Here is a 13,398-nt window from a genome sequence, read left to right as displayed (position 1 = left end):
TGATAGAATTTAGGATTATTATTAGATAGAATAACTTCAGGATTGTTATTGCCAGGATATATCCCGAAATTGTTCTGTAAAACTCTTTTTTCTATCTAAGCGTTAATACATAATTTTATATGATAAATATATAATACATGGCTATTCTTTGATTTAATTATATTTGATTATATTTATTTATTATTTTATTATATTATATTTATTATATATTATTATATATATGTATAATCATATTTTTGGAAAGCAAGAGCCTTACAAGACAAGAAAGTTTGCTTTCTTTGAAAACAAAGTTTAAATTTCATTATACAATTATGTTGAAATTTAATTAGAAAATTGCAGTTTTAGTTACAACATCATTTCGAATTTAATTACTTAAAGTATTAAGCAAAATATTAAATTAAATAAAAGTCTACACTTTCACGAGTCCTTTTTTAACCTATCTTTACTCTATGAAATTTCTAGGCTTACAATACTATACTCTTTGCTCAATTAAATTTTTTTTACGATGATTTTTACACGTGTAAAGTATAGCTTTTATCGAGAACGGACATACGTATTTGTAGAGCGGAGAAACGGATGGAGCTGTACAATACGTCGGCATGAAATATATTTTGAAACATTTGAACTACATCGAAACCCTCTCGCGCTCTTGCGACCTCTCGATCGCCTGATATTCATTTTCGAATGTTTGCGGAGGTTTAGCCGCTCGCTCCTTACAGCACATTTACGCGCGCGAGCCGGCCGCGAGATCGCGAAACGCTCCAGACATTATTTTCACTGAAAGCATATACGAACGCCCGTCAAAACACACATCGTCGATACAATCGTCCATGCTGCGGGCGGCTACCATCGATTAGATTCGTCGACGAATTGCACGTCGACGTTCGAAGCGATCTCAAACGTAGGTTGGAACGTTATTTAACGAAATCCGTATCATTACAGCAGTAAGAAATCATATGAATATTTCAATAGAATCACTTATATCTGTCATGAAAAATATAAAGGCTTTTACACGAGTAAAATTTGACAATTAGAATACTGTAAATGTTGCGCTTAAATAACTAACAGATTTTTAAATCTAGAAATATATTTTTTAGTGTAGCGCTTGTATATCTTGTATATATTTGACGTATGTTTCGGCTAAATTTTAGTACTTGGCTAAATTCTTGTATTGGAGATTAACCAAAAACTACGTACGTGGATCATGCAGTGAAATACAAATCATCTGTTTTACGCTGAAGAAAGCTAGAATTTAGTCGAAACGTACGTCAAATAGATATGCAAGCGCTATACTGAAATATATATTTTTAAATTTAAGCGCAACATTTACAGCGCTGATTCCTATTTGCCCAATTTTACTCATTTATTTAATTATTATTGATGATAAGGAATCTAATTCTTTGAATTTTATGAAAGATTTACAAAAAAACTTTATCTGAATTTTATTTTGAAATATTATTAATTATATAATATCTGTTAGTAATAATTATTACAGAGCATACGATATATAATAAATGTAAGAAATTTTTTCTGTATCTTATTTCGAATTATTATTAATTATATAATGTTTGGTAGTATATAATAATTATTACAGATAACGCACAGTATACAATAATATAGGTACATGGGAAGAACAATTTTGCTGAAGTAACTAAAAATTTAGCTAGATACAGATCTCAAAATAATTACGTAGGAATATCAGAATATAATGAGCAAGAAGTCTTGATGTTGTAGCAACCAGAGTTTGAACGTCCTACACAATTATTTTGATAATCCAACAAAATTATTTTCAGCTGTGCATTTAGCTAAATTTTCAAACATTTTAGCAAAACCATTCTTTTCATTTAAGAAACATTATCTGTATTTTATTTCGAAGTATTATTAATTATATAATGTCTGTTAGTATAATAATTATTACAGAGTATACGCTATACAATAAGTATAAGAAACTTTATCTGTATTTTATTTCGAAGTACTATTAATTATATGTATAATGTTTGCGCTAGTAATAATTATTTACAGTACACGGTATATAACTTATCAATTAAAATCAAATCTACGTATAAATCAATACTTGTTCGAACTTTTTTTAAAAATTCATTGTTTACATCAATTATGAGCTAAAAATATTGCAAAAATATTTTAAAAATTCTCACTTGAATCATTCAAACACGATTAATTTTGCGAAACTTCTCCCACAAGTCACACGATAGAACTCACATTTTTGTGATAATCACTCACAATGTATTATCAATATACACGAAATTTCGAAGAACTAAAGTGTTGCTGGCAATTAAATATTACGGAACTGGTGTCAATGAGAAGAAATAGAAAAGATAAATTGGTCAATTAATTGAACTTGTCTCTAATTATTCTGCGGTCACGTAAGAAAGCCTCCGGCGTTTTAATGAAAGTCGCGCAGACATTTTGCTAAGATTAAGAGTATGCGGACTTGTGAAATCTCTTGGTTATCGCACATCTTCAAGGTTCGCCGAGATAAATGTAAAGCGAGCGCAATTGCCGCTGGGGATCGCAAGGCGTGCGGGCGCGCAGATCCGAGATGGTAGCACGTGCGATGACTATACTCGATCGGTGCATCGCGGTTTAACGACTTAATAGAGTTAATGACCGATGGATCGACTATCCTTAGAGGCCGGCCGGGGTAAACAAAAACGTGGGACGTGTTGCGTAAGCTAATTCACGTGAGAGCAGCCCGATGATCGGCCGTCGCCGATTGATTTCTCACGAGATTCAACGGCACGCATTAAGAGCCTCTCCCTTTCACCTCGCTGCCATAATTATCTGTCTCATTAGTCGTGATGGACGTAGGCATTTATATTCTCATAAGCTGATTTGCGTATTATAAGATATTCTGGAATCGATAGAAAAAAAAGAACATTTTTTTCTGAAAATCAACTTTTCCTTAATTAGAAAATATACAACAAGATTATTTTGTTATTATTTCATATTTGTACATCTTAAATTGAAAATCTCAAATTAAAATTTTATATTTAAATTTACTCTGAATTTTTTGTTAAGATATAAATAATTTTATTTTATTACCTGTTTTCGCAAATATCAGCGAGCTTTTTTTTTTTATTATAAAACTATAAATATTTTGATGTCAAAACTATTACTGTTTTATCAGAAGTCGATTAATTTTATAAGAAATTATTATTAGCTATTTCTTAGCTAATTTTGATTAGATATTTTATACAAGCACTATCTTTCTATATTTATACATACCTAAGTATATACAAGGTGCGTCCCAAAATTTTCCCAACTTTTTCAATAGGGATAGGTCGGGTGGCGCCATCCGTGTGTTCGATTGCGCGTTTGAAAGGTACATCCCTAGCTGACTTCCAGTAAAAATTTCATGATATTTGGTTCAGTGGAAACGAAGTTATGGCGTCTCAAGTGTCAGTATGTTGTATACATCGGTACGAGAATGAACTTCGAACAAAGAGCCAATATTAAGTTTTGTTTTAAACTTGGTAAAACATTTACCGAAACCCATAATTTGATGAAACAAGTTTATGGTGATAATTGTGTAGCCCGTGCCAGTGTTTATGAGTGGTATACGATTCAAGAACGGTCGTGAGGACATAAATGACGACGCACATACAGGTCGCCCAAAATCGACAATTAACGAAAATTCCATCGAAGTTTTTATGATTCCAAGGGTATTGTGCACAAAGAATTCGTTCCAGCAGGCCAAACAGTTAATGCTGTATTCTATGTAAGCGTTTTGAAGCGTTTGGTGCACCGCATTCGTCGTATTCGGCCAGAATATCGCGAAGGAGGAAGTTGGCGCTTGTTACACGATAATGCGCCATCTCACCGTTCGACACTTGTCACTGATTTTTTGACTAAAAATCACATTTTAACAATCAACCATTCCCCGTATTCGCCTGATATGGCACCTTGTGACTTCTACCTATTCGGCAAAATGCATTTGTCCATGAAAGGAAAGCGGTATATGGACGTAGAAGACATCCAAAGGGCTTGTACCACTATTCTGAAGGACGTGCCTTTGAACGACATAAAACACTCATTTGAAATGCTTTTAGATCGTGCCAAACGTTGTATTGAGTCCGACGGGGACTACTTTGAATAAACAATTTGAATTTGAAAAAAAAAGTAAACCGTTGTTATTTTATTTCAAAAGTTGGGAAAATTTTGGGACGCACCTTGTATTATATAATATTTAACAGACTTACATCATAGTTACATTATTTAAAGTTAATTATGGCAGTCAAGGGTTAAACCTTGCGAAACAAATCACTGTGAAACACTGTGAATACAGTCGAGCTAGTCGTCATGTAATTTACACCCCTCACGAGCGGCGACCGAGGTAACACTTAATGCGCCCCTTTATAAGAGAACGGGTACGCGGTAGATCGTAACAGACGACACGAGCGTTAGGGCGGTAAGTGGTAAGTGAAGTTCCGTAATTTGTTGAGACCACGCTACTCGTTTCGGGTTTCATCGCTCGTGACACCGCAGGAAAAACGGCGAGAAACCGCTTAAAAGAGGAGAGTAATGAAAGATAAGAGACATCGATGAATCGGGTAGAGAAAAAGATTTCGATTCTATTACCGCTAAAAAAGAGAAAACGAAATTTAGACGAATTTGTATTTGTCATCGTTCGAACTAAATGCTAATGTAAGTAAAGATATAATTGTCGCAATTAAGGAAGAGAAAACTTATATAATAAATTTCTTTTATTAGTAATAAAAGAGACAAATTATGCAATTTTTACAGAAACATGAAACCATGTATGTAAACATTACGGTGAAATTGGAGATAGATCAGTATGTAATTAAATTATCTCTGTTTAAATATCGAAATAAGATAACTTTCAATATTAATTTATTAAACCTTACTTTAAATTTATTATTAAAATAATGAGAGGAGTAATATAGTAATATTAATACTTTATTACTTTTACTTTTAATAAGAGCTATTTGACAACCTATATACCAAGAAAATTCTATTTTTCGTTCGAAAAAGAGTAATATGATGTGCACATATAACGAAAATAACGATCTAATGGAGGAAATTTAATTTTCTTTTTAATTTTACCTCGATCCTTTTCCAACGATTCCACGACTTAACTTATTAATACAAAATTCTTTATGTTCTGTCAAGAATTTTGTAATAAATTAATGTTAATAACCTAATATACGTTCGCTTATAAATGCAAGTGAATGTGTTATCCTCGTATTTGTCACTAAAATAATATACTTAAAGCGGATAATTTAAAATCATTCTTACACTGTTATTTTTCAAATAAATAATATTCTTTTGTTCAATATCCTTTTCCTCAAATTAGGTGCAATTTATTGACGTTATAAATTTAACAGTGTACGAGAATTCACGAAGTATCAAGCATGTAGATAACTATAATAGACTAATCAATTTTTATTTACGATATTTATATCGATTCACAATGAACATTTTGCAATTATTGGCGTTACACGCTGAGGATTTGCCGGTATAAGAATTGATAAGAAGGGACAGGACTTCCACAGGAATTGTATGGAAGAATTGATATCTCGCCATTCGAAATCCTCCTCGCGGAGGGGTTGTCCGTGAGATTAGTTCTCCCTGAAAACTAGTTAATGCGCTTTTTCCGGTGTCGAGGGGTTGACGTGCGAGTGGCAGACCGCAGCCCGCGGCTTCGTTGGCCGCGTTGTGAGAATCGGACGTCGCGTTCTCCTCGGGAAATCGGACCGAGATGATTTCCGCAATTTCGCGGCCGTGGCCAAGAGAGGATTGTGGTATTTGACCGAGTCGGAATTACTCGGCTGTGTCCCAAAACGCGAGGAGAGAGATATGAAGGTTCATATAAGATCATCCCTACTTCGACTCTGCACCTTCAGTGAATACGTTGGTGTTGGGGGAATCAGGTTTCTTGTTAACATCCACTACATACGAATTTTAACTTACTCTACTGTTCGTGTGAATGTCTTAGAATATCGAGTTGTCTTTCTGTGCGCGGTGTCTCACTTGTATATTTCTTCATTTTACTTATCCGCATGTCTTCATCTTTAATCTATTACATCATAATCGATTTGTAAATGTATTTTTATACATTTAAAAAATTATCGTTGCGTTTATACTGGTACATAGAGTTACTTTGGTAAATACGCCGCGCTAAGATTTACGTCGCAGAAGGCAGAAAAAATAGAAGGAGTGGGGGTAATTTTCCTGCAACTACTCTGTTACATGCCTTTATGTTATATAAGTATTGTGTTATAATTTCAGCTTTTTATTGTTAATATTAATGAAATTTGTGAGTTGAATCGATTTGTCACTAATAAGTAACGCCATTATAAATTATAATCTACATAAAATGATTACTATAGGGCGTGTAAAAGACTTAGTAGTTATTTCGTGATACATACGTGTAGTGGAATAGTAAAAAAATTTATTTGTTGTGTAGCAAAATACAAGTAATACTTTGCTTTCATATTCTTTGTTTAATTTGTTGTCTTGTATATCTCACCTGTTTGGAATATATGACATTTTTAGTGGGCAGGATTTATTTCAAAGCGTACAAAGCGCGCATATTGAATTCAGTGCACTAAATGCAATAAACGCATTATATGAAATACTTATATAATGTACCTCACTATATGTACCTCATGTCATAACGCTTGTAATATATGCAGGAAGATAATGTAATTATTATTTATTACTACATATACTTACATATTTATCATTCTTATTCCTTAATAAAACTTTATAAATACATTTTATAAGTTATTGTATCATTATACATTTTATTTATTATTGTATTATTTGTAAATTTTTCATGAACCATACATATCCTGCCTTCCCCTATGAGCAGTCATATATCCCATCCTTATGGAATATACGGCAAAAATGCGAGGGTTTCAAAAAGTTTATTTTTTAATATGACAAACAAGTATTTCGGATTGCTAATATTTTTTTCATAGTAGACAGTACAAAGTTTTTACTAATATAGTTTACTATAAACATAGTAAATAATACATAATAAATTAAGTTTTTGATAGGTGCGCGGCGTATATCCTATTATTCTATTAACCTATTTACATTAGAGAATTGCATTTATAGAATACACTAGACAGAACAAAAGTCACGGTGACATCAAAATGACATTAAAATAGCATCAAAATGACTCCAAAATAATTATTAATACTCATTTTTGGATCATTCAAGATTTATTTTAATATTGTTTTGACGTAGTTATTCTGCTTGGATAATGTTCTTGGCATAACTAATTTTACTATATAAATAATTTAACAATAATAATTTTTCTACATTTTCAAGTAATCAAAGAGTAATATTGTACAATTCCTTGTCATATAGTATTTTGTGTTATATAGCCGTTTGTTCATTCCTTTGAGGTCAAACGACTCGGTCTCGCAAAAGACTATTAAAATGCAAAGGTAGGAGGGGGAGCAACTTGTCCTGGACGCAGATTCGGCGGGCGTGTGTGATCCTCCTTAGTATTCCGCGCGACGCCGCCGCTCTTTTTTTTCGCACCACGATGCCACCTTTTTCCCCCATCTTCTTCTTCTTCCCTCTCTCCTCGGCCGCTACCCCTTTATTCCACTCCATGTAACATGTTCTTCGCATTAATATAGCACGGCTTAAGACAAAGGACGATCGACCAACGTCTCGCTCTCCTCTTTCCTTCGTCCTACTCTCATCTCTTCCCTCCTCCCGTTTTTATCGACTCGCGTCATATCGCCGTCCTCCTTCGCGCATCCTGGAAAACACGAAAGACTGGACGTATATATTCGTTAAGTCAAAGCCCTAGGAGAAGTCCCTCAAATTGGGGGGATTTCTTCGTTCCAACCTGCCTTCTTGCCTGGACTGCCTGCCTGTTTGCCTTACGAGAGACGTGCTGGATCTTGACCTTTGAGCACGTATCTTCTTTTTTTCTCGGGACATATTCTTCAACGCTACTAAATCATACGAAGTCATCCTATATGTGGACGTCACGACTTTTATAGCCAGTTTAGTAAAGCAGGATGATTGGTGGATACTTCACATCAATTATATTAGTAATATAACGTTAAAGCAATTATATTAATAATTATTGTTAATAATTACATTTATCTCTTATACTAGAAGGTTGCTGTAAAACCTATTAGGACTGTTTTATATATTTAATTTCTGTCTGCATTTTCTTTGCTTAAACATTTTTACTCAAAAACAATTGATTCGAACAGTTAGTTCAAAATTTTATTGTAGTCCTAAGTTATAATTAATTTTTTATAGTCCTTTTTACTCATTTATATATTACATTATTATCTTATATTATAATATATAATAAGAGATAAAATACAATAAAATAATATTATAGTATTATTTTACGATATATTACGTTATAATATTTTATAAGTGATAAATGAAAGATTACAAAGATTGCATATTTGAGATAAACTATTATTGTTTCGTATATATACACACACTTTTCTCTTGTGCTTGCAATAATTTTTGATGTGCTTGATAATTTTTAAAATTATTCTCGTCTGTCGATCATAGCAATCTCCAATTTTTCGAGCTAAAAATTTACGAAAGGTCATTGATTATCTGCAGTATGGTTTGACCTGTAGATTACAAATGCTCCGATTACAAGGCATATCAATATGAAGCAAATATGAGGAAAAATGTAATATGATGCTCAATTGTTATTCGCACGAATTACAATTGACAAAATAATAATAATAAAGGGATGCACTGCGGAAAAAATCTATCAATTACAAAATCTATCAATCTATCTATAAATTAACAGGTCGTCGATTAAAATAAAAAGAAAGTGAGAGGGGGAGGGAGGGTAAAAAGAAAAATTTGGACTTCTTACATTTCAAAATTCCAGTCAAAATTATTATAAATTAATGCAATGATGTGGACACTAAGTTTCTTTGTTACAGTTTGCGAACTACTTGAAATTTCTGTGTTTTTGTTTCAAGCTAGGAAATGTTTAATGCTCAATATTATATCGATTTATTCTTTGTTAACTCTTCATTACTTTCGTGAGATACCTCTCAACCTTATAAGTTTGCTAAATGTATAATATGAATATTGTTTATATATATTATTACATTTAGCATAAATTGTTTTAACAATTTAAAAACAAATTTGTATTTGTTTTTATTTAAAGGAAGTGTAGAATATTGTGAAAATTGAACAATGAAAATTAAAACACAATGTTGGGATTTCAGAAACATCTCACACGAATTATGTAGGTTTAAATTTAATAAACTATGATTTTTTTTTCAAAATATATTATAGAAATCGGAATCTGTCCAGACATCTCAAATTCTCTCTCAATTGTAGCGAAATTGTATTTTTTTCTTTTCACATTTATCTCTGTTATCGATTATGTAAAAAAACCTTTTGGACGGAGTCTGTTGAAAGCACTATGTAAAAGATATATATCTGTTATCTCGTGCGCACGTCACTTGAGCAGAGTGTAAGCAAATGAAGATAGCCTACATACGATACGGTTCGGTAACATACAAGCAATACAGAATTGCATCAATGAGAGAAGAAGTCAGCGGTGAAAGTGCCGCTGTTCTTCAAGGCGCGCTTATCGGTTCTTATCAAAGCGCCGCTTGCGCAGTGATATAAATAAAAAATTAGACAACAGAGTATAGAGTGTATAATATTAAATATAGATACCTTCTATATTTAATATTTAACGATTAATTACAAGCATGATTAAACTGCATCGACATATAGTATTGGAGTATTCAAAATTTCTTTAATTTTTCATCTTGACGGACTTAAAAAGAGAAAGGTAAATATATGAGCATGGGATTTTCTCTTTCTGTTATTATCTTATTGTTCGAATTTTGTTTCAAGAGAGAGAACAGTGTATTTTATCCATCTATCTCTTTCTAGGTCTGTCGAAATTGTTAAGATGCTATGGTTACAGTACTATATATCAATGTTAAACTATTCAAAAATTCACGCTTGTTCTCACTTCTATTACCGATTTCTACATTTCCTCTTGCACATTACCTTGTATAGTCATCGGCGCTTCGTGTATTCCATCGTGCGGTTTGAAGCGGCCGCATATGGCAACGAAAGTTTTTGCGTAATTGCGAAATACATCCCGCCGAGTCATTCCAACCAGTGCGTTATTCGAATCGTCAAGGTGAGGTCAGACTTAAGAAGAAAGAGAGAAGGGGGAAAAATGAAAATGAGAAGATTGACCGAGTATCTTACGTCTCCGTCGCATCTCCGTGCAACTTTGCCATCCTAAAGCCCTCCAAAGTTCTCCGGTCCTGTTCGACGCAGGACGAATTTCCTAGGGCTACTTAACCTGCGGCAACACGTATTTCCCATGCATTTTAAGGATTTCGGACTATAGGGGCGGTGTTTTGTCGAAGTATGAGCACGTAGTTGCCGTGAAAGGATCATAGAGTGGACTTAGCTACGGAATCCCGTGTAAAACTTGGCCGGAATAACAAAGTTCCGCGTCTCAGGGTGCATCTCCGCGCATCCCTCCCACCTTGCACCCCTTCCGCGGTCAGACTCTTAATTTTTTCCGAACAGCTCTATTATGACGTCCAATCTCAATTTTATTCTCGTTGGCGCTTCATGATTGTGCAACGAACTCGCACGTCCAATGTAGAAGTTTACAGAGTCATGAAATACATAACAAGATACGAGAAATATACTACAAAATATTTTCAACACATTTAGATATTTAATTGTTAAGTCTGTGCTACGATCTTATATTTTGAAGGGAAAAAATTGAAGAATGAATTTGAACTATTCATTATTTGACAGTATAAATAAGGAATAAATGTAATATATTTAATCTTCCAGAGCTGTGACGTGAGCTGTGACTATTGAATCTATACTATTAAAAATAAAAAAGAGATAATTTTGAGATTTTTTACATCTCAGAAAGAGACTATACGTCTTTAAGTTAAACATTTTATTTTACAATAGACTATGCTTTAATTGTTTGAATAATAAAAAAATTCTGATGGTCTATCACATGAATAAAAATAATTCAGCTTTTGCTATGAAGTTATGATAAAAAATATATTACTATATTTAAATTTACTATTAATTCTTAATTCATATTATTGAAATGTATTTATTTCTTTTTTTTTATACGAATTATGTCATTTTGATTTCTTGAAGTTAATTAGTATCTTTTAATCCACAGATATTAAATCTTACAAATTCAGTGTCAATAATTGTGTTACAGATTTGATGTCAGCTACGGAAGATTAATATTTTATCACATCTTTTTCCCTTTTTTTTTTATTACACTTGACAGGTGACTTTATTCGTTTTACGTTTCACTAATTCTGAATTTGTTAGAATATTTGGGGAAAGAAGAATATCTTGTTCTTTTCCAATAATATTTTTAAATTACAAAATCTATGTTCTCTCATGTTAGCCGATAACGATAAACGCGCGGAACGTCGTCGTTTAAAGGATAGTTTCGATGCAAAATTATCTGTAATAAAACTTCGTTGCGAACAATGTATGGGCTGTTTTCTGGCAGGATGTGCTGCGCATCATGGTCGTTATCGCGATCTAAAATGGTCCCTCGCAGTGTGTTTTATCTGCGTCCCGCTAAGCCCGGACTTCCGCAATTTCGAAACAACAAGCACGTCGGGCGTTGTCGCGTTCTTAACTCGTGTTCATGGCTGTTAACGCTCAAGTAATACATTCGCGAATATAAGATAAAAAGTTAATTAATACGGAATTGGAATAACGATATCCGCTGCGTTACATGTTTCTTCTGATATTTTTTTGATCTGAAGAGAAGGCATTAGAGTGTTCCGCAAACGGAACGTTGCATGCGGTTGCAACGAACGTTTGAGTTGTTTCGAACGCGAATTAATAAACGTACCGCCGTGTCATTAGCCTCGTTAAAACCGAGTTCAAAGTTACGTAACACATACCGCCGTGTGTTCGCACTCCCTTTTCGACGACGTGTGCATGCGCGAGCAAATACAACTTACGTGTGTAGGCGCGCGCGACCGTCGGATGCTGCACGCGAATCTTTAAATGACGCCCGACGAGGCGTATAAATGCGCCACCGTAATAATACGTTCTCAGCTCTGGTGCGATTTAAGCTTCATTACCAGTGCACGAGCCTCCCATCTCGCGCCCATGGAAAAAGACACGACGTTTCCGCTCACGTGTTGCAGTGCACTTTGTGCGTGCGTACATCTATCGCAGCATCGGAAACGAGATATCTGTCTTTACTTGTCCTTCGTTCGTTGAAAATAAATCGCTGATGCACCTCGAAATTAAATGAATTTTTTATACAAAACAGAAAAGAATCGCAGATTGAAAAGTAAATTACAGTAGGTATTGCTAAAAATTAATTGTAATCTTCTGAGAGAAAGGAAAACTTTTGTTAATTTAACGAGCCACTAGTACCTTTAACAAGTGATCGGTAAATATGTGACAACAAATTTGGTTTGTTGTGATTGCTGCTAGTCTGCTATACCAACCAATTACTAGTAACAGAAGCAAACTATATAGAATCTAATCTATCTTTAGGATAGACTTTAGGCTCATTTACATAGAAATCGTAGATGATCATGGAGTCTTCAGTCGTAGGAAATTCATCACATTAGAATACTTGACTAGAATCGGTCAATTTCTTACGATTTAAGATCCTACGACCGTCTACAACTTCTATATATATGCAAGCTATTGCTTATTTGCAAGTCATATTATTAATTATTTGTTACATTGGCGAATGAGAAATAATTAATTTGCAATAGTAATTAATCGATCATTTTTTTAACAAATATTACATTTATTTTCCCTTCATTTGTGTTCCTATAACAAAATCATTTCTCTCAGTGTTGAAGATTAGGAAATTTTAACAAAATCGACTTTTCATTAATTTTATCGATTAAACCGTTACTCGCAAATATGAGTACGCAAATAGAACGATGAGAGAATTTATTCAAGACGTGAATAAATAAAAACGTTCGTTAATCGATCGTCAGCGCCTTTCCATTCGTACATAAGAAACGCCCGTAAGGTCTCACCCTTCGGTATACCTATACGGTGTATTATTCATACTTATGCTGTAACGGCAGCGTTCTTGCATAACCAGGCGGGTTGTACGTACTCCAAGATCGTCAGGTATTCGCCCATAACGATACGTTATTCCGGTTGGCTCCTGCGGCTTATATCCACCATACGGTACGCTGGTTCTCCATTTTCATCCCGAACGAACTACGTCATTGACCCGCGTACTCGAATCCTGGGCAGTTTGCCGGTCGCGCGGTTCTTACGGAATCACGACGCGCTGCTACCGGCAGAATGGCCCGACGATCCTGAATTTATATCGTGTGTTTAGGTGAGAATTGGTTCTTTATGAGGAACACGTGAGGATACTTG

At 34.0% G+C, this 13,398-nt stretch overlaps 1 protein-coding gene across 4 annotated transcripts in view; it reads left to right on the top strand.

The window, feature by feature from the left end:
• The window catches only part of trol (terribly reduced optic lobes), a 197,604-nt gene that overhangs the window by 54,325 nt on the left and 129,881 nt on the right, over window positions 1–13,398 (top strand). The gene's annotated exons all lie outside the window — the stretch shown is intronic.

This window comes from Acromyrmex echinatior, chromosome 1 (assembly GCF_024713525.1).
Source record: "Acromyrmex echinatior isolate Ae372 chromosome 1, ASM2471352v2, whole genome shotgun sequence".
Classification (NCBI taxonomy): Eukaryota; Metazoa; Arthropoda; class Insecta; order Hymenoptera; family Formicidae; genus Acromyrmex; species Acromyrmex echinatior.
The sequence above is the reverse complement of the archived record's forward strand: the minus strand, read 5'-3'. Positions and strand labels throughout refer to the sequence as shown.